Source organism: Coptis chinensis, chromosome 2 (assembly GCF_015680905.1).
Source record: "Coptis chinensis isolate HL-2020 chromosome 2, ASM1568090v1, whole genome shotgun sequence".
NCBI classification, from domain to species: Eukaryota; Viridiplantae; Streptophyta; class Magnoliopsida; order Ranunculales; family Ranunculaceae; genus Coptis; species Coptis chinensis.
In genome coordinates this window covers 32,827,854-32,850,434 of record NC_141457.1, presented here as the reverse complement: position 1 = coordinate 32,850,434, position 22,581 = coordinate 32,827,854, and the positions used below count along the sequence as shown (strand labels likewise).

At 36.1% G+C, this 22,581-nt stretch overlaps 2 long non-coding RNA genes across 8 annotated transcripts; one reads left to right on the top strand and one right to left on the bottom strand.

Annotated features, from left to right (window-relative positions):
- The first annotated feature begins 10,214 nt into the window (after positions 1–10,214).
- LOC147515834 (uncharacterized) lies at positions 10,215–16,480 on the top strand. Of its 6 annotated transcripts, XR_015210818.1 has the most exons (6): positions 10,233–10,412; positions 11,690–11,800; positions 12,133–12,184; positions 13,424–13,500; positions 13,865–13,965; positions 16,008–16,480. It is a non-coding gene; the product is annotated as an uncharacterized LOC147515834 (long non-coding RNA). The 6 variants fall into 6 exon arrangements; XR_015210816.1 differs by lacking the exon at positions 13,865–13,965 and having other exon boundaries at positions 10,215–10,412; XR_015210815.1 differs by having other exon boundaries at positions 13,865–16,480.
- Positions 16,481–19,437: 2,957 nt separating this feature from the next.
- Positions 19,438–21,344, bottom strand: LOC147515833 (uncharacterized). 2 transcript variants are annotated; one of them, XR_015213524.1, is made up of 3 exons: positions 20,416–21,344; positions 20,054–20,254; positions 19,438–19,775 (listed from the first exon to the last, which is right to left on the bottom strand). It is a non-coding gene; the product is annotated as an uncharacterized LOC147515833 (long non-coding RNA). The 2 variants fall into 2 exon arrangements; XR_015213523.1 differs by having other exon boundaries at positions 20,054–21,344.
- Between the last annotated feature and the right edge of the window lie 1,237 nt (positions 21,345–22,581).

Sequence of the window (22,581 nt, the reverse complement as noted above, 5' to 3'; positions counted from 1 at the left end):
GGACAATAGCTCATGAAAATGTTTCAACCGTTGCCCATTTACTTGAAAGGTACTGTTGTCCTTGGGATTTACCAAGGTGATTGCCCCGTAAGAGGTGACTTCAGTAACCAGAAAAGGACCAGTCCAACGGGTTTTTAATTTCCCTGGAAAAATATGTAGACGGGAATTGTAAAGTAAGACCTTTTGACCTACCACAAACTCTTTTTATGCAAAATTTGCTTATCATGAACCGCGTTTCATGTTAGCTTTATAATCCTTTTATGAGGTCATAAGAATCGCTACGGATTTCTTCAAGCTCATTCAATTGCAACTTGCGCTTGGCACCCGCCTCATCAAAATTGAAGTTAAGGCTTTTTATAGCCCACATAGCACGATGCTCCAATTCAACAGGCAAATGACAAGGTTTTCCAAATACAAGTCTAAAGGGAGACATACCTATAGGAGTTTTGAAAGCAGTCCTATGGCCTATGCCAAATCGACAGAAAATATGCTCTTTAGCAAAAAACACAACTGTCTTATGGTCATTGCTACGGCAAGCCATGGCCTCTATCTATTTAGACACGTAGTCCACGACAACTAGAATATAGATGAAGCCATGGGAAACTGGAAAGGGACCCATGAAATCAATGCCCCATACGTCAAAAATTTCTACCACCATGATTGGATTCAATGGCATCATATTACGCTTCGTGATTCGCCCAAGTTGTTGGCAACGAATGCTCGCCTTGCAATGCACTTGGGCATCTTTAAAGAGAGTAGGCCAATAAAACCCACATTGTAGAATTTTAGCAGCTGTTTTCATACCATTGAAATGACCACCACACTCTTTTTCATGGCAGAATGAGAGAACCTCATTATATTCCCACTGGGAAATACAACGACAAATAATCTAATCCGTACAATACTTAAGAAGGTAGGGATTATCCCAGTAGTATAGCTTAACTCTGGCCAAGAACTTCTTACGTTCATTTCTTGACCAATCATAAGGAATAGCATCAGCCACTAAATAATTCACGATGTCAGCATACCATGGTGTAGAAAAAATAGCATACAAATACTCATCAGAAAAAGAGTCGGGTATAGACTCTGAATCACTATCATCGTCGTTTGTCAGTCTAGATAAGTGGTCGGCAACTACATTTTCGACCCCTCTTTTGTCCTTTATTTCTAAGGTGAACTCTTGCAGGAGGAGAATCCATCAAATTAATCTCTGCTTAGCATCCTTCTTTGCGAGAAGGTACCTAAGGGCTGCATGGTCGATGTAAACTAGGGTCTTAGAACCAACCAAATAAGGACAAAACTTATCTAAAGCATAAACGACAGCTAAGAATTCTTTTTCAGTAGTTGTATAATTCCTTTGAGTATCGTTTAGAGTTTTACTAGCATAATAAATAACAGTGGATTTATTATCAAGTTTACGTCCCAAAGACAAAGACCAACTGCATAATCACTAGCATCACACATGAGTTCGAAAGGTTTAGACCAATCGGGAGGCTGTACAATGGGTGCAGAAGTTAAGGCGGCTTTTAAAGTTTCAAAAGCCTGTTTACAGTTAAAATTAAAATCAAAGATGGCATACTTTAAAAGCAGATTAGTTAGCGGCCTAGCTATTTTTGAAAAATCTTTGATAAAGCGCCTATAAAAACCTACATGGCCTAGAAAGGCTCTAATATCACAGACAGTCCATGGTATAGGTAGAGTTGCTATCTTATCTAGTTTGGCCTTATCAACTTCTATGCTATCACTAGATACAATGTGACCTATTACTATACCTTTTTTTTACCATGAAATGACATTTTTCCCAATTTAAAACTAAACTCTTCTCTTCACACCGTGTCAAAACCTTAGATAGGTTAGACAGGCAATCAGTAAAAGAGTCTCCATAGATAGAAAAATCATCCATGAATACTTCTATGAAACGCTATACCATGTCACTAAATATATGAAGCATACACCGCTGGAAGGTACCAGGAGTATTACAAAGGCCAAAAGGCATTCGTTTATAGGCGTATGTTCCAAAAGGACATGTAAAGGTAGTCTTTTCTTGGTCATCAATATCAATAATAATTTAGAAATAGCCAGAGTAGCCATCTAAAAAACAGTAAAAAACATGACCAGCTAGACGTTCTAGCATCTGATCTATAAAGGGTAATGGAAAATGATCCTTTCGTGTCATGGCATTTAAACGTCTGTAATCAATACAAATCTTCCATTTTATAGGACCATGTGTGGCAACATATTCACCCTTGGCATTACGTACCATTGTAATCCTTGATTTTTTTGGAACTACATGAATGGGACTGACCCATTCGCTATCAGAGATTGGGTATATGATACCCGCATCAAGTAACCGTAAGACTTTTTCCCTGACCACTTCTTTCATGGCCGGATTCAAACAACGCTGAGGTTTGCAAGAAGTCTTTGCGTTATCCTCCAAATGGATACGGTGAGTGTACACATTAGGGTCAATTCCCTTAATATCGGCTAGGGACCAACCAATCATAGAACGATGTTCCTTAATCACCCTGATTAAATGTGTCTCTTCCTCCTTAGATAATAGAGAAGATATAATTACCGGATGGCTACCATCCGGATTGAAGTACCGGGGTGGTTGGTATGTTGATAAAAGCTTCTGGGGTGTCCTCATCTTGAGTAATGAATACTTGCTTAGGCAACAGGTCTTCAAACTCTGTATATGGAGCAACCGAAGGTTCTACGATTTGTGTAGACTCGAAGATGGTGTTAACTTCTTGTATGTAGGAGTCATCGACAAAATCTGAACTTCCAAAAGAAAGGAATTTATGCATATGGTTTTCTGGAAACGTGTTATTAAAGTAATCTTGTGATACGCTCTCGATCATGCTAATCTCTCCATCTATAGATGAATCTGGAAACTGTTTCATCATTTTAAAAACATTTACCTCAACCGAAAGATGGCCAAAACACAAAGACATCGAACCATTTCGACAGTTTATAAGCGCGTTGGCAGTTGCCAAAAATAGACGCCCTAAGATGATCGGAACAGAGTCATTAACAACTTCTGTATCGAGGATAACAAAATCAGCAGGATAGTAGAAATCCTGGACCTTAACTAGCACATTTTCAACCACACCCTTAGGATACTCAATAGACTTATCCGCTAATTGCAACGTCATTTGAGTAGGTTGCATCTCTTGTAGACCTATTTGTTTGTATAAATAATACGGGAGTAAGTTGACACTTGCCCCTAGGTCTAATAAAGCGGTGGTCGTGTGAGAATCTCCTAAGGTGCATTGTACAGTAGGACGACCAGGGTCCTTGTACTTCACAATTCCATTATGTTCTGTTAAAGTTGGAAATTGTTCAGTTAGAAAGGCGTCTTTAGAAATATTTGTCCTACACCTAGTAGTGCACAACTCCTTAAGAAACTTAGCGTGGTGAGATAATTTTTTAATTGCTTCGAGAAAGGGTAGGTTAATCGTTAGATTCTTGAATACTTCCATAATCTCGTCAAAGTTTGTATCTCTGTTTAACATAGCTAATTTCTGGGGAAACGGTGGTGTCTCTCTATACTTAGCATATGGTTCAACTGGATGTCTAACCTTTGCTTTTTGTTTATTAGTTTGTGGTTTAACTGGTACCTCTACAGGGGTAGGCTCTTCAGTTTCCATTTCGGTATCTAGTTCAATCTCCTGTGTAGGGACTACTTGTGGGGTAACTATAGGCATAGTTACATTGTTGTCAACCATTTTACCCAAATAGAGAGTGGTGATGGCATTTAGCTCACCTATAACGTTTACATTTTCTGTACTAGTATTACCGTTCACCTCAAAGGCTGTGTTTGGTGTTTTAGGATTAGGTATCGTTTGTCCTGGAAACACACCTTTGGGTTGTACTTTCTCTTGAGCTAGCTGCTGTAAGGAAAGTTGGATGGCTTGCAAAACCTGTTGTTGAGATTGCATAAAGGTATCGAAACGATCCGATTGTGGAAGAGTGTTAGCTATAGGTTGTGTGACAGGAACTATGTCACGTTAATTATTTATGGTGGATTGTGATAGTTATTATTATTAACCGAAATGATGCCTCGATTTGCATTATAATTATTATTGTTATAATTATTATAATTACCCTGACCTTGTGATTGACCTTGTCGTGGTTGCGTTTGGTTGTTATAATTATTATAATTACCCTGACCTTGTCCTTGTCGTGGTGGAGGTTGGTAATAATTGTTTGCTTGCCTAACATTTTGATTATTAAATCCTGGAGTTGTTACTTGTTGATTATTTCTCCAACTGAAGTTGGGGTGTTGTCTCCAAGGGGCGTTAGGAATAGGATAACTATTAATTGAGCAAACGTTATCTTGTTGTAATGTTTGTTATTCGTAAACGAAAGGACAATAGGAGTCGGGGTGCTCTGGACTCAAACAGAAATTACATAGGTTGGAGTTGACATTCATGACGGGGATAGGTTTTTGTTGGACAGAAATAGCCTATACCTTTTTAGTTAGAGATTCGATTAAATTTTTAAGTTCTGGATCGGGTTTCATCTCAAACATACCGGTGGCTTTAGCTGTTGTAGAAGAACTAGCGGAATAGGAGATATCATCACTACCCCCAATTATTATTCCGCTTAGTCTGATCTTCTAAAAATTTATAAGCCTCCGAGGCTCCTTTACTTAAGAAACTTCCCCCATTCATTATGTCAAGGACTTTTTTATGGTGGTGTAGAAGTCCCTTGAAAAAGGCACGAACTAACGTGTCTTTCGCGAGGTTATGATGTGGACACTCTATAAGTAGATCGGTGAAGCGATTCCAAACCTCTGAAAATGATTCATGAGGATTTTGTCGAAAGAAATGAATCTTGGAAAGCATTTCATCGGTCTTCAGTGGTGGGTAAAAATATTCCATGAATAGTTGAACAAATTTAGCCCACGAGTCCACAGAATTAGGCGCTTGGGCAGTTAACCAAGACGTCGCCTTATATGCCAAGGTGAAGGGAAATACCCTTAGTTTAATTTGTTCAGCACCTACCGTAGGATGGTGGAATGTAGTAAGGACTTGGTCAATCCTACGCATGTGCTGATAGGGCTTTTCATAGTCTAACCCATGAAAAACAGGTAACAAATTAAATATACTTGGGGGGATTCGGAAATCCCCAACTGGGTCTGATAGAACGATGCAAGATTTAGGGCTATCATTCAAGGCTTTGTAAAAGTCAGAGAGAGGAGGCTCTCTTTTTTCAGTCATTACTTCAGGTGGTGTGTGTGGTATGCTAGCTAGAGGTGTAGTGAGTGGTATACTAGAAAGACTTGTTTGTTGCCGTTGTCGGTTAATTACGTTAGGTGTTTTTCTTTGGCCCGACCTTAATCTCATGCAAGGCTAAGACCAATATTAATGAAACACAACAACACTCCAAACAATCCTGATATGCTAGTATGAACCTCTAACAGAAGATGCGAGGTATGAAAGAAAAGAGTACCTGAAAGCCTCCTTGCTTTGCTTATGAATATCGTCTTGTTTACGCGTGCTCAGTGTATATAACAAGTTAGAACACTGAAAACTTTGAAGAAATGGAAGTTCAAAACAAACCTGTGGAAATCAGGCAGTTTCAGCAGAGTCTTGGCGCGGGTGCGCTCGAATATGCCTAGACAGGGCGCAGGTCGCGCTTAGGCAAAAGGTAGGATTCCAGGCGTGTGGGCGCAGGTGGCGCTTAGGTAAAAAGGTGGGATTCCAGGCGTGTGGGCGCAAGGTGCACTCCACTTTGGCTTGCCCAGGGTGCAAGTGCGCTACGAGTAATTTTTCGTGGAAACTTATAAAGCTGAAACAGACAACCACAGTGAGAATCCAAACAAGGGTGGGTGGGTTATGGGACTTTGAAAAACTATCAAGTCTACAGAAAACAATACTAAATAGTACTAAGATGGCAGCGGCGCCATTTGATAAACGTAAAATTGAATAATTTACCTACGAAATGAACGATGAAACTCAAAACGCAAGTGAAACTAAACTTAATTACGCGTTGCTATCAAAGATTTCTATACTCTCAATTCTATCGAAATAGAGTGGAGTAAAAAGTTCGTTCCACTCCTAGTTCTTTAGCATTCAAGTTTTCTACAATTTACTAGTAAATCCAAAGTCTAATGAAAGCAATGGTGGGAATTTATACTATGATGTGAATTAAAACTAGACGTAATATAAAGATTATAACTTTATTCAATTTAACTAAACAATAATTGAAATCTAAATTAATAACTAAGAATTGAATAACAATAATTGAATTTAGATCTAACAAATTTAAATGACAAAATCGAAATTAACAAGAAATAACTATTTTATTTATCTAATCAATGAAGAACTATGATTCAAAGAATTAATCTAAAACAATGTATGAAACTAATTAATTTAACTAATTGAAATTCAAATCTAGATCTACAAGCTATTTTAATGGCTTCTTTCTATTCTAGATTATCTAACTATCCCTAACTTAAGAGCTAAGTCTTGTATTATGTAAATTAGGAGACCAGATCCACAATTCCGTGCATGGGCTGAGGAGCCATGTTTTGGGCCGGAAAATCGAGCCCAAAGCCCAATTTCTTCAGTCCACAAAGCTCGTTTCAGCTGGCTTTGACTTCAGCAGAATTTTTGTCCATTTCTGCTCCTCTGATTGGGTCAAGGCTTGGACCATTGGAAAGCTCTTTCCGATCCGGTCTTTTTGACGTAAGGTAGGCCCAATCCGAGGCTTGAGTCCAAAGATATGGTCTTCGAAAGTTCTGCTGACTTGTGCACTGTTTCTGCCCGTGTTGACTTTTCAGCTTTTGACCGGGCTTCATAGAGGCTTTGTCTCCTTGAACCTTGGCCTTTATCACAGAACTTCTTAGCAACCAACCCTTTGCTCCTTTATATCGCCAAAGTGGCACATTTCTGCACATAATTGAGTTCCATGCCTGAAATACATAAAAGTACATAATTAGCATTAACTCTTATTTATTACTCACATGATTGGTCTAAAAGTAGTATTATTAAGGGGTTAAAACTACAGTTTTGGGCTCTTATCACTCCCCCTTTCAAACTGGCTGGGAACATCATACAACGGAGTCCATCATACTTCTCCTCTTGCCATAGTGGTATCTGCTGCCTGAAGTGGTGCAAATGGTCCGCCGGGTCTCCTTTCCCGACGTATCTCTAGAATCGGGGTTGCATGAACCTCTTGGGTACCTCGGAGTTCCAGACTGAGTCAGCCAGTGGGTTCTGATTCAAACTGGCCACCACCTTCTTTGTCGCGCCGTGTTTTTCTTTCTCTACCGTGCGGTTAGCTTCTCTGTCCCTTTCGATCATCGCCTGCACCATTTCCATGGTAATGCCTCCAGTGTTGTTCGCTCCGGTCTCATGAGGGAGTTCCACGCCTTGTCCTTCCACTTCACTACCCTCGGGTTCTGCTACATCTGCTCCCCCTTGGGTGGTTTCCCTTTCTCTCCTCAACTCATCATTCTCCTCCCTCAACCTACCTATCTCCTCTTGGAGCAATCTAATCGCTTCTTCCTCCGTATCTTCGACCTCCTCTTCTGGCATCTCCTCATTCTCAATATTCCCTGTTTCTTGCTCTCTGACCTCAGCTCTCACTCTTCACGGTCTCCCCCTTCCTCTTCCTCTTCCCCTCTTAGCTACAGGAGCCATGTTCTAACCTTTCATTTTTCTCACTAGGTCGTGGACTAACTCGTCCCCATAGACGGCGCCAAATGAATTTACCAGAAAAATCCCTAATGGTTTCCCTAGTCTTTCACTCTCTCCTCTCACCTTTCACCTCCCTTTTCTCTCTCTTTTTTCTCTCCCCCCCCCCCCTTTCTTTCTTAGGCTCACTGTTCCTTTTATATCCTCCCCCTTCTCTTCCCATCGGTTCCTCTATATCCCATCCATCAGTCAGTTTTTGCATACCTGTCCTGTTAAGGTTCCGCAGCCTTGATCTAATACTTCATGTTTCTTCTTTCTTATCTTGCCTCTCTTTTGACCCTAACACTCGAAGTCATCTATCCATATGTGGCCCACCCTCTTCTAGGGTTCCGCAGCCATGATTAGGTGTTCCGCGCTTCCCTTTCCTTATGCTACTTTGGACCTACAGGCATGCCAACTCATTGGTCCCAAAATAGGCTGATACAGCGTTCTTTTCTCTAATTGTCATATAATTAATGGTTTATTTGCATAATGGATAATCTTTCCAAAGCAACTGATGAGGCTGCCAATAAACATCGTACTTCAAGTGAATACAAATTCTTGGTTTATAAGCCAATACGCACCCTGAGCATCTTAGGTCAACAAGCAATCTCAACAGTATCCGACTACCTTTACAAAGCTCACCTAAAGCTGTCTGTCGTGATTGGAAAAAATACTAAAGAAAATTTCTCAACAAAACCACAATGCCTTTATGTTTTGGCAAACTTAAGTCTTCTAACAATTCACAATGCATGGACAACATCGATTAAGTGCTCTTTGAAATTAAGAATATTAGTGAGACAATAATAAAATGTGTTGTCGGCAATTTCTTGGCTTGATGTTTCTTGATTTTTGCATGGGTTACAACATACTGGCATCTACAAAATAAACAACAAAAGAAAAATGTCACATCCAAATATGTAGTTCCAATTCAAAATAACATCTCCACAAATAACCACATAGGCCACACAAAAAAAAATAATAGGGTGTACCAAGATTAATCCCACAAACAACATAATAAGCACCTAACACACAAACCGTGCCGTAGGCACGGTTATACCTAGTATATAACAAAACAAAATGACAAAACAAAGGGTGGTCAGGATTTCGTGGGGATCTGAGTTAGATGTGCGTGGGGATTTGTATAGAAAAGGTTTTTTTAAATACAAATTCAATGCATACATTGGATGTCTAATGTAATCAATATTTCAATTAATTAAAAAGAATTTGTGTTCAATGCATACATTGGTTATACATTGGATGCCTAAGTAATTAATATTTTAATTAATAAAAATTGAATAGGCTAAAAACATAAGTATTGTGACTACAAAAAAAAAATTGTGTTCATTGCATACATACATTTGACGTTTTTAATCCCCAAGACATTAAATTCACAATCAATGCATGTGTTGGTTATACAATGGATGCACACATTGGTTAGAATAAGTCCAATAGAGAGCAGCTATAATGGGCTGCTAAAAGGTGCCACATAGGCCTTTTAGCAGCCCCAGTCAAATTTAACACTTGAAAATCCAAAAACCAGTCTAATGGGACTTTTTAGCAGCTATTAAAATTGGGATACGGACGACAGAGTTGCAATTTAACATACAGACGGCAGAAACTTTACCGTCCGTATAGTCTAGATGCTAAAACACATAATTCTCTTTTCTTCAGGTACAGAACGCAGAGTTTCTACCATCCGTCTATTTAATTAAAATGGGAGACAGACGACATAGTTTCTGCCGTCTGTACATAAATAACCAACAGATGGCAGAAACTATATCGTCCGTCTCCCGGAACTTATTATGGCAGCTACTAGCGAAGGTCTTAATTTTGGCTGTTACTCCTTCCAAATTTAAGACCCTTTTAGCAGCCCCATTGGAATGACATTTTTGTGGTTAAGGTGCTATATTTGTTTTTAGCAGCCCATATAGCTCTCCAGTGGACTTGCTCTTATACATTGGATGATATTTTAAATATTTGGCTACAATCATTTTTGTGAAAAACCGAAAACCAATTAAAACCAAACGTATCAATAAAATAAAAAATAACTGCCAAAATAGGAATAGAGCGTTTCTCTGCGCATTTATTGGTTAGAACTTTTCATGGGTTAAAACTCATAATGGAGTGAGCGAAGCGAACGATTTTGGGAGAAAGGGGGCTATGCGAGACAAAAACCAACTTGGTTGGTTTCTGTCTGTCTGTCCTCATCTTCTCTCTTATTTTTTTTTTGTCCAAATACCTTTCTCCTTCGCCCACCTCTCACTCTCCCCCCCCCCCCCCCGCATCACCCAACTCTCTCTCTCCGCCGCAGCTCCGCTCACTCCCCACTGCCACGCAGTATACTAGTAATTATGATTTCCATTTATAAGCGCCAATGAATATGGTAAAGTTAGTTACCAAAAAAAAGCATATGGTAAAGTTAAAACCGAAATTAAACGGAAATGTGAATAGGCAAGTTAAAGCCTTGCATGGGCTTGGGCTTCCAAACACCAGCCATTTAACTTTTTAACGCACGACTCAACTCTCGCCCTCCCACTAATTTCATGAAGCGGTAACTCCTCATGTCTGTGAGACTCTGTCTCCTGTTCATCTGTTTCATTTTTTGTAGCTGGCGTAGGAACTCTCAACCCAACCCAAGTGCAGTCTCCCTCTCTTCTCTCATGCTCTTTAAACTTAACGTACATACTTTTGGAATGTGAAGGGATGCATTTTTCAGAATAAGGGGTTAGTGAGAACATGATTTATTTGTTATTGCTTTGGTTTTTGTATTATTTGTTTTGATGGCAACTCTATTTCCATTGCATGCGATCAATTCTGTCAGATTTATACTTTTCATTGTACCCCAATATCGCTTCTGATAAAGGTTTTGGTTATTTTCAATACTGTTATTGAATGTGAATTTTCTGCAATTGTTTGTGGGGTTGAATTCTTAGCACCTAACTTTAATCTGTACAACTTTATTTTACAAAGTTACTAAATAGCTCATAAATAGCATTTAATATATAAATTAAAACAAAGTAAAGCGGAAAGGGCCTTTTTTGTAAGCCACGTCAATTAAGAGCCCACCAAACCATTTGATTTGTACCACCGGAAAGGTTTGATTTTCAATGCCTATCAGAAAAGAAGAAATCACGACACATTACGCTTGCTTTAAAAGTCTACATTTACTTCTTGACCGTTTCAATTTGTTTGCCCTCCTAAAACGTCTCGAGCCCATTTCTCTACAAACTAATCTCCTCTTCCTTCTTCCTCTTCAAGTATCTCTAGACCTTTCTGATTTCTTTTGGATTTTCTATGAAGCTTTTGTAGCTATTGTATGAAGGTCTGATTTTTCCCCTTTGTGTTAGTTCCTTTATTTTTCCAATTTAATTTTATGTTTCCTCTTTAATTTTTCCAACTTAATTTAATTTTGCACTCTCTTTTCTATTTGGATTGGTACAATCACTTAGAGAGGAAGTAAAAAGATTACCCAGACTTTTCTTTTTTGGTCACAATAACCAAAGAAAATCAATAATTTTCCTGTCTAAACATTATGTGGTCTCCATAAAGTTCAAGTTTCTAATTGTTTTCTGATATACAATCTCGAATTCTCCTTTTACTCAACTAACATTTATGTTAGTTTTTCACTGTGCACCAAAAATACTCAACTAACATTTCTGTTAGTTTTTCACTATGCACCACAAATAAATGTTGATTAAACGTGTTGCCTATAATATCGTTCAGGTGATCGAAGTGTACCTATATCTGTAATTGGTTTAAAGTAGACAGCGATTCCAATGATGACTATATTTTGTATGGGTTGTTTCGTGTTTTCCATTCCATCTATTCTTTGCGGCACGAGGCTTGGGGCTGATTGTGGACTAACTTCCCTCTTTAAGTTATGAATTTCAATGTTGTTTTGCTGTTTTTTGGTTGTTATAATCTGCAGTGCACAATTGACACCATTTCTTGCACCCTTCTCTTATATAATTACGTAGTTCCATTTCCTTTTATCTCTTTAGGTCTGTGACTACAAGAAAGGATGGAAATAGAATGACTCCTTTATATTCCAATGGTCTTTGTGACAAAGGGCTTTGGAACTCACTGCTTCCAAAGCAAGACATGCATTCAAGGTATTATTTTGAAGCTTAATTTGGATCAACAATTACAAAACGAACAAAATTTGGTTACCTAAATTTGCTAGATTTTTTCGCAAATCATTTTGGAATTAAAAGCTTACCACATCTATAGTGGATCAGCATGGATTTTGTCAGGATTATAGTTTGAGAATGTACTTTTATTTTAATTGATGAAATTCTTTTTTATTAATTTCAAATGAGAACAATTGTTGCTCTTAAGAAATTCATTCTAAGGTTGAGCTCTATAATAATTTCAAGCATGTTGTACAGTTGTTAAATGATCACGGTTCCATATCTCATCTGATCAGTTTACACCTATTTTGTAGATTCCATATGACTATGAATGCCATTTGTTTGGGCATTTTTCAGAGCAACAAGGTAAAATCTTTTATGGGTATTTTTCAGAGCAACACTTTATGTCAATTAGGATTTATTACTACTTTGAAAAAAAAATAGAACAATTGGTTGTATACATCTATGAAATATTTTAAAGCAGTGAGTCCCTATAACACATCCTTAATTCATACTATATCAATACCTCGACTTATACCATACTAGTATTTGCCCGTGCTGTAGGACACAGATACGTGCGCCTTCGTCACCCTCGACATGCATCCGCCCGCCCCCACCCGGTTCGACACAGATACGCGTGGGGTGAGGTGAGAAAAACTTTTAAACCCACCCCAAAAAAATTTGTTAACTCACCCCAGAAAAATATTTTAGTGGCTATTGTTAGGGGGTGGCACGACCACGTATCACCTTGTGAGGTGGAATTTGTCAACCCACTCCACCCTTCTTTGTTATATATATTATCTTCAATGGTATATGGAATACGTTTATTGTCTTTAGCACATTTGGATTTCTACCACTGATACAAGTCACATAACCCCATGCGAACATTAGCAAGATGATCGTTTTTGAAGAACAATAAGTTAAGATCAAACTGCATTAGATCAAACTTGATCTTAAGGATCATTTTAGACTAACATAGACCAAACATAAACCAATATATCTTAAGGATCATTTGTGGAGATTTATGATACTATAGACCAGTATAGATATGTGATATTAAGACTCTTTTTAGACTAGCATCATAATGGCTCATTTTAGATGTTACAGGTGTAGTCGTCACTTACATGGTTTACATGGTATTTGAACACATGGAATGGCTGTACGAATCTATGGATTCGTAATGTCCTATATAGGAAATCTTTTGGGAATGTTTTTGTTTCTCGCAACGATTATTACAAGTCAATGGTTAAATTCCAAGTGGTATTCCCTTGACCTTCCTTCAGGGTGCATTTTCTCAAGGTTTAATTTGTGTAAGTAAGCTCTTGGAGATTGCATTGTAGATTTGAAATCAACGAGATTCCTATTGTAGTTTTTTTTTTTTTTTTTTTACTTCTACCTAACAGCCTTTGGTCTCGGGTTTAACATGCATCACTTTAGTTGCCTATGTACTATAACCCATTTTCTTTCTTTCATATAAAAGTGTGTACTATGCGTATTGTGTTTTTCCATTTTCTTTGTCGTTGTGTTTTGCTATTTATATCAGTATGAGTATGGCATTGTGTAGAAACTATTGATAAGCTTAAGAAGTCATCCAATTTTTGTCAGCTTATACAGAACCATGTGTGGAATGGATCTTAACACAGTTGAGATTGATTATAAGCTCCAAGTTGGCTAACCACTAGGTAAGCTGTTACAAACTCCATTTGTTGATTCTTCATATTATTCAATTTAAAGTTGGCAATGCATTGTAAGATTTAATATTCATTTACTCAAAATGGTGTATAAAAAGGAGGAAAAAAAATCAAATAAGACAATCTAACGTCAAGGTTTTCATTTATTGTATATTTATTGTTTTTGTTTCTTTCGTCTTATTATGTTCATGGTCTCCCCATTTAGGCATTTACCATTGTAAGTTTGTAACTATGGCATCTGCAAGGAAGAAACAGAAAAATTCAAGGGAAAAAAACACTAACATATGATGCTTTACCATATAATTTCACTAACGTTTAGTTTTTTAGTTTAGTTTATTTTATTTTATTTGCTCAGCATCCAATTTACAACTCTGTAAAACTAAACAAAATGAAGAGGCCTAAGCTACAAAGCATGCAATTGATTGGAGTGTGATTTGCAACATATGTAACTTAGAGGTATGAACTCCAACAATTTATTTTTATCCATTTTTTTAAATTTTTTATTTTTTCGTTTGATTCTTGACTATGTAATAAGAACTAAGTTATCAAATATGACCTTTTGGCATGTATTTTCTTTTTATTCATCTTAGTGGTTCCATATCATGTTGAGAATTTACACTAAGGTGTCATTCGAAATTTGATTTATGTAGGATTTGTTTTGAAAGGCATTTCTTTTTTTTTTTATTTATTAAGTTGAAAGGCGTTCCTGTTCAGTTAATGATAGTTCATATTGTCTTTGCGTATTTTTTAGATTTTCTCTTGCAGAATGTGAATTTGTACGAGAATGGTATCGTGGCTACGTTCTAATAATCCATTATTATTGTATGTTTTTTATCAACATTTCTTATGCAATAGAAGTGGAGCAAACTGAATGCGTAAAACTTTCATGTTTCAATTTTTTTATTATACACAAACTTGCTAATAAGAACTTGAATTTGTCCATTGATCTAGCGAGTGGCGAAGAAAGCATGAACTTCATTCTAATGCCATTTTTTTTCTGGTTATTTGAGATTTGGAATCCATGTTGGCATCAATTTAATTGTAGATTATTTAGCAATGATGCACTAATGTGTGGCTTTCTTAGTTTGAGAATTGAAGTCTTTCAGTGGCAGTAATAACTTAGAGGAATAAGCAACTTCGGCAATATTGTCAAGGTCATTGTGTTTGTTACTGTTAGATTATCATTCTTAGTGTATAGTGTATTTGTACTTGATATAGAACCCGGACATGATAACACAAACTGCAGATAACAACCATCACACCACTTAATATTTAGGAACTCAAAGGAGGAGTATGCTGACTTGCCATAGTTGGTTGCCTTTGTATTAGCAACCCGAGTAAAAAACTATGTAATTGGGTTGCCTATATATACATTATTATGTAATTGGGTTATTCAGAGAATGCAATGCAAAAAGTCCAATCTAGGTGTGTTCTTAATCTTTAGCATGTTTAGTTAGTTTGGGGTATACACAAAGTAGAGGCTCTAAATTTCGCATAAGATGAAACACCGAGGCAAGACTGCCCGCTTTGGATTCAAGTCTAGGTGTTTAGATTTCTTAATCTTTTTCCAACTCTCTTGAACTATGTTAATCAGTTTGGGTTTTGGGAAAAGTTACCCTTTTATTGCTTTAATTCATCACTTTCTATATTTGCAAGTAGGATGGGGGTTGCTGATGCTTTTGAAAGAGGGGTTAGAGTTATTAACTTTTGCAATGCTCACTAGATTGAAAAGGAAAAGCTTTATGTCCAAATGTGTGATAGAACAGTAGGCATGGTTGATACCCAGCCTCCCCGATGTCCGCAATGAGATTTTGTTTCAACGTACTAATAAAGTGTATCAAAGGACCTCACTATGACTAACACTAACAGGTCATTAGGAGTAGTTTACCTTTGTAATCCTCTAAGTGTTTTTAATAGAATAATTTGATTCTCACCATATCAAAGATAAAAATGTCATTTATTTTTTCAAGAATCAAAGTAAACACCTCCTAGAGCTTACTAAAGGGCATCGTGTCGATAGAATATTTCGATTCTCCATATCAATAGTAAATATGTCATTGGTTTTTTGTTTTTGAGAATCAGAGTAAATATGTCCTAGAGCTTGCTAAAGGGCATTGTGCCTTCGGCACGCTATATCTAGGAGTTGGAATTTTTTGCTTTGTATTGCCATTTTAACTTGAGTATAAAGTTTTGTGCTGCAACGTGGATGTATCTGTTTAATAGAGAAAAGGAGGTCGCTGACTATTTTTGGGTACGTCCTTGGTGTAAATATGTTGATCATATTTTAGCTACTCATTGACTCTTGCAAGTAATAATTCATGGGATTAGTGATTTGCCCCTTGAGGTTTGGAGACTTGAATAGGGCTCCCATTGCCCATGACTCTCAATAAGCAAAATTAATTATTTGTCTAGCATCTCAATGAGTGAAGGTTTCTAGGTGGGATGAGTAACTTAAATCAGTCATTTTTTAAAGCGTTTTGAGTGGTCTGTGCATGCAGAGGAGATCAACTCCATGGTTTTGCTGACAAAAGGCCTAATGGGTGAACTTGCTATTGTGGAAATCAAGATACAGGTTCCTTTCATACAAAATGTTCACAAACTGATGTCCACTATGGCTATTGAATTTCCCTGTCATACAAAATGTCCACTCTGAGTCATGCATGTTGTTACAATGGTTATCTGCAAAAGGTTTTTAATCTCATTTGACTATCTTAATGTGCAAAGGTTGAAGGTGTTCAATGGAGAAGCACGAAGTGGTTAAGATTATATGTTATCATCATTCCATTTGCCTAGGCGTTTCACGTTGTTGCTTGTGTTTTTTATCTCTTTTAGTTAATATTTCTCTTGGATGGTATGTAATTTGAAGTAGAGAGATGTTTTTGAAATATTGTAAAGAGATGTTCACTTATTCACAATTTTTAAATGTAGATAAATAAGCATAGCCAAATGTATTCACTTTTTTACTCTCCTTTTGATATTGAATTTGTCTAAAATCTCTTATTTTGCTAAGAAAGAAAAGGACTCCCACCACCCTCGAAGATTTTTTTTTTCCTAATTGTAAAGTCCGTATCCTTTCTCTCATTTTTTCAAGTTTTCCTCTCATTTCATCAAGTTTTTGTTTATAACTCTTGGATTTTATTGGAGTAGAACTAGCGCAACTTTAAATGTATTTACAAGGGTGTATGAATTCTCAATATTTTTTATTCATTTTGAAGGAGTGGATTTAGTTCAAAAAGTTGATTTTTTTTTTTGCCTGTGAACAAACTACTAATTAGTTGTTGTATTTTAGAATGATAATTGTTATTTTCTCCCGCATTCAAAGAGACTCTCGAGTCACTTGAAATTTCATTACATTTCGAGCAGTATGTACGTTTACCAAATGGTTGCATTTTCTAAAAAAAAAATTATTGACAAGCGTGTTTTAATATGTTAGATATAAATCTCGACATGCCACAAGTGTTATGGGTTGATTGATAAAGTTGGTTTGTTTTTTGCTGGTTGTATGGATTGGATTTTTCACGTCTTTGTTTGGTAGACACCCAATGATAAGAGTTTGTTTGGGTGAGAATTTGAGAGTTAATGTGCTATGTTGTTTGTCATGGGTTGTTGAAGTACTAACAGAAAAGAAATTACAATGTCAATCCCAATACTCAATTTCATGTTTCTTATAAATAATAATAAAAAAATACAACCATCCATCCTCAACTCAATTATATCTAGTAATTGCTTATTGAAAAAGTTATATCCATAAATTCAGGCATAATAATTGTTTTTTATGTTTTTTTTTATCCTTAGTCATAGTTTGTTTGCCTCAATTGAATGTGTTTTTTTTTCTCTAATTGGCATATAATAGTGTATTTGCAGAATGAATAATCTTTCCAAAGTGTCGGATGAGACATGCAATAAAGTTCTTATTTCCAGTGAAGACAAATTCCCGGTTTATAAACCCATATGCACCCTCGGCACTTCAGGTCATCAAACAGTCTTAACAATATACGACCACATTTGCAAAGCTCAACGGCCTAAAGTCGACTGTCATGCTTGGGGAAAAAAAATAAAGAAAGAAAATGTCTCAACATAAACCAAAATGCCTGTGTAGTTTTGGGCAATCAAACCGGTGTGACTCTTCTAACAATTCACAATGCATTGAGAGCATAGTTAACTGCTCTTTGAAATTTAGAAGATAAGTAAGATAATAATAAAATGTGATGTCGACAATTTCTGGTTTGATGTTATATAATAATAATTTACATTAATTTTATCGTCTTATATTGTTCGTAAAAAAAAATGTGAACAGCATCCATTGGTGAGAGTACGGTGGATGAAATTGAGTTTAATTCATGACTTCAAATTGGGTTTTATAAATAAAGTTTAATCTACACTATTTCAAAATATGTATTCATTACCACATATTGGCATCCACAAAATAAATAACGACAGAGAATGTCATCCAACGTATGGTACCACTTCAAAATAAAATATCTACAAATTCTCAGATAGGCTGTACCAAGATTAATGGCAATAAACAGCATAATAATAAGCATCTCATAACAAATCATGTCGTTGGCACGGATAATACCTACTATATATATATATATATATATATATATATATATATATATATATATATATATATATATATATATATATATATATATATATATATATATAAAAAAAATGTAGCCGCTTTTGCAACCATATATTCCCCGCCCCTTTTGTGTCTCATTGATCTCCTTGAAGGGTTTCTTATTTCATCGTTTAAGTAACTATGGTGATGAAATCACTGAGAAAAAAAAATGAAAACATTGTCGTAGATACAAGAAAACCACCCAAAGTGATGCAAATTTAGCAAAGTTTATAAGCCTTTCTTTTACCTATTTTATAAGTTTTTCTGATAAAAACGTGAAACTAATAAAGTGGTACATTATTTGTCTACAAGAGGCCGAAGTACATAGGGGAGTCAGTCAACAAATGCAAGTGAAGATACTGTATATGGAAAATTAAGACCACACAGACACTATGTCTGGTACGGAGGCGTCATTAATGATACAAAGACTTTAAAACTTAGGTACTTAACATTTTGCTAATGATCATGCATTATTGCTTCTAAATATGCACTGCTCCTCTTCATTCCTTTCCAAATTTTATTATCTAAATAACCAAACATGTCCATATTTGAGCTGAGTCAACTTTTTTTAAGGTAAGTGTAGATCGTATTAAAAGAAGGGGAAAAGAGTACAAAAATGTTTAGTGAATTCAAATCAAGCTTGAGTCAGCTGACAGAATGAAGTTCTCAGGCATGAAATTTTCAGTATTTGCTTCATAAAATTATTTTTGGAAAAGTTATGGTCATGGCTTTGATTACTTTGCAATGGCTTTGATTTATTGTTTGATAAAAATCTTAAGGATATTAGATTATATCCGAAAACTTTTGGTCTCATATTAATTCTTTTCGCATGAATATTTGATACCAGATTTAGCAGATGTTGAGGTGATAATCACTGGTAGTTGAGATTGAGACTAAGTGACATGAGCATTCTCAATCTGAGTGTTAATATTAACATGTTTTATCGCCTGCAAAACAGATCCTTAGAAGGAAGCGTTAATAATACTAGCAAATTGGCACGCGCGTTGCGCCTATCTACATAATAAGCGCATACCATTCAATCTGTAAATGTGTAAATGAAAATGAAGCTAAATTTGTATTTCTAAATGCACTGTGTCACACAAAATGCTAGCCATATTTTGATTACTGGGAATCGTCCATGAAGTTCTAATAATAAGAGTCAAATTTGTCAAACTAACAACCAAACTAACTTAATTAGTGAAAAAGGCAGTAGGTCAATAAAACAATAATCAAATATAACAACATATTTATCAAGAGAACTAATTTTATTTTTAAAGATTTAGTCCAATAAAAATCTAAGGTAATGCAAAACATAAAACACAATACACTAACAATTGTTTTGAGGGTAAATAGAGTCACGTTAAGCAGCCATGAATGGGATATGCTCGGATGACTTCCCCAGCAAACCTGAAGCTTTTGAACTTGCCTTGAAACATTGCTGATAGGTTGGGTATATATTGGATATAACAACTTCTGATCCACTAAAAACCATAGATCAACATACTTAGCCCTTGTTAAAGCAACATTAGTATGCTGGAAATTGGATAAAAAGCCGGTGTCTCCACCATTGTTTGATTTGACAGTAGAGATTATAATGATGTCTTGCTCACCACCTTGAAATCCGTCAACAGACTTCACCCTTATATCAAAGTCCTCAATGTTTTGGTACATCTTTCCAAATTTCTCTTGAATTGCAGCAACCTGAGCGGCATAGGGAGATATATATTATACCGATGCTAATCTTTTGCTTGGATACTTCTGATGCTATAAAAAAAAACAACAATGTATAGTATGAAGTCATTAATATCAAAACAACAGGTGAATAACTCATGTATACATGTGGAGAATAATTTAGTACCCTCCTTCGGTCCCAACTCCAACAATGAGCAAAGACGGGTTGAGTAAGAGCATAGATACCTTTAAAAAGACTTCGCACAATCGTGAATACAGCAGCTACTTCTATCATGTTTTTCCTCCTATGACCAACATCATCAACTTCTTCTCTTCCATTGGAAATGCTAATGAATGAGTAGGGACCAAACATAGGACCTGGATGATAATGCTTTACATACTCTGACTTTTAACATTTGGAGCATCCAAGACCTTCTCTTGATAGAACTTCGAATTTGGGAAACAACTTATTTTAGGATGCATTCGGTACTACATATCAAGAAGGTGCTTTGGACATTGTTCCCATTGAGCTCAGTCTCTCAAATAAACTTCTCAATTCATTCTAACAAACCAATGAAGGAGAAATAATAATAATAATAATAACTTACATGAGTGGATTGGTGATGCCATAGTTGTCAACCAGAAAGGCCTGAGAAGAGAAGGCAAACAGAGAGAGAACGTCAATTTGGAACTAATTTACAGAACATTGAAGCTCAAGTTAGAAATTCATAATTGGCATTTCTTAAAAGAATGCATATGTATATATAATATAATTCCCTAAAGAACCAGTATGTACCGAGTACCCAACAAAATTAAAACACATAAATATAAGAACATAATACGTTTGCAGTGACTACATCATTTCAAATTCCAATAATATCTACATAAATTAAATAGAGGAAAAGAGTTTTCCCCAACGCTTCTGGACACATGCTCTTCCAAGATTCCCAAAATTGTTTGAAGTTCAAGGAGGACATCTAATTTTTTGGGAACTGCGGAAGCTTTAGAGCTCTTAATGTTGTATAGTTTTCTTCTTTTTTTCATTTCTTGGTCAAAAGAATGTACATATCGCATTTGCTCTTTTGATTGGGCTTTTGAACTTTTTTTTTTATTCAGGAGTTTTTTATATGCTCTTTTTGTATTTATAAAGAAATGAATGAAAGATCTGTTCTCCATATAACTTGTCAAGTTTAATAGGACCAAGTCAACCCTAAAAACTTACAATAGCAGAGGCCTGGAAACTTAGAAAGTAACATGTAGAACAAAATACTGAAAACAAAAACCTAATATTATCAAACAAAAACACACAAGTTTTGATAAACAAAAACATAGCTATAACTATGTTAGGGAAAAACTCCTTGCATTATTTCCCTGTCTTGTTTCAGTGTACCAAATAGAGAAAACAGTGGTTTATTCAGAAAAACTATTGGATGGGTAAAGAGAAACTTTCTGCTACTTAGCTTGGATGTTTTGTACACAATTGCAGTCTCTTCCCATTGACAATGGCTAGCTGCGCCTCCACTTCCACAAAAGGACAATTTTCCTAATCTAAAAATGGAGAAAACAATGAGCAAAATTACAAGTCCACTACCAGAATGGATAAAATAATGAACAAAATACAAGTCCACCATCAAAGTCATAATTCCATCTCTAAATTGGCATTTATGACAATGCAACATTTTTCATTTTGACAATAGGATGGGCTTACCATTTGCACTCATACTTCATTACGACTTCTCATTGAAGGTATGGCATCTGCTTGAAAGTTTTCTCAAATTATCTCTCGTAAGCACCTTCACTAAGCTCTCTTCAGATTTAATTTCAGCCACAGAGCACCTCTCAACTAAATTGACGATAATACAAGTTTCTATACAACTGAACAAATCTCGTTTAAATGCAACTGGGTAGCACGGTTAAAATGAGATAGTTGACATCAGCTAAACACTAATGAAGTTCCAGCACAATTAGAAACAAAAATTGGTAGGAAAGGCAAGTGTATAAGATGTCTTTTTTCAACTAAAATTAAGTACAGCTTCTGATTAACAAAGGTGGTGGAGCGTTGACAGTTATCTATGAAAGAACCCCCTAGCCTCGGTGATTATTATATATGCCACTATCTTGTTTAACCATGTGATTATTCCTATCTTGAGCAGCTGAGCTAGATCTTATGGAAAGCCTCCTATGTATGTGTGATCTTTCTTAACAAATATATTTACCTCATTTTTCACTAACAAATAATATTAATAGTCCTCAAGTGACTATAAAGGGAACATTGACAGTTAAGTCATAAAGAACAGTGTGTGTGAGTGTGAGTGTGAGTGTGTATGCGCGCACAAGTATGTGCTTCAATTCAACATGTGAATGCAATAGGCATAGGCAGTAAGTTCATTACCAATTGGAGCTTGCCTTGATGATAGAAGAATATATGGACAAAAATTAAGTCATCAACTCTGATGGCATTTCACTGACATAATCGCAATTAGCATCAAGTTGTTGATTACCGTGCAATAATTAAATATCCAGAGTCCAGATAAACTTCTCTCAAGAAGGTCTGACGGCATTTATTTTCTTTCAAATCTTTTTCTGCAAGCTGGAAAGAAAAAATTATAATTCTTTGAGACTAACAGATATAGACATAAACCTAGGGAGATACTTGACACAACACTCAGTATTATAACAACATTTTATGAAGAAACAACACATATACTTTCATTGTTAAATAGGCTCACTTGCCTCAGGTGAGGTTACCAATTAAAAACTTGCGTCAGATGAAG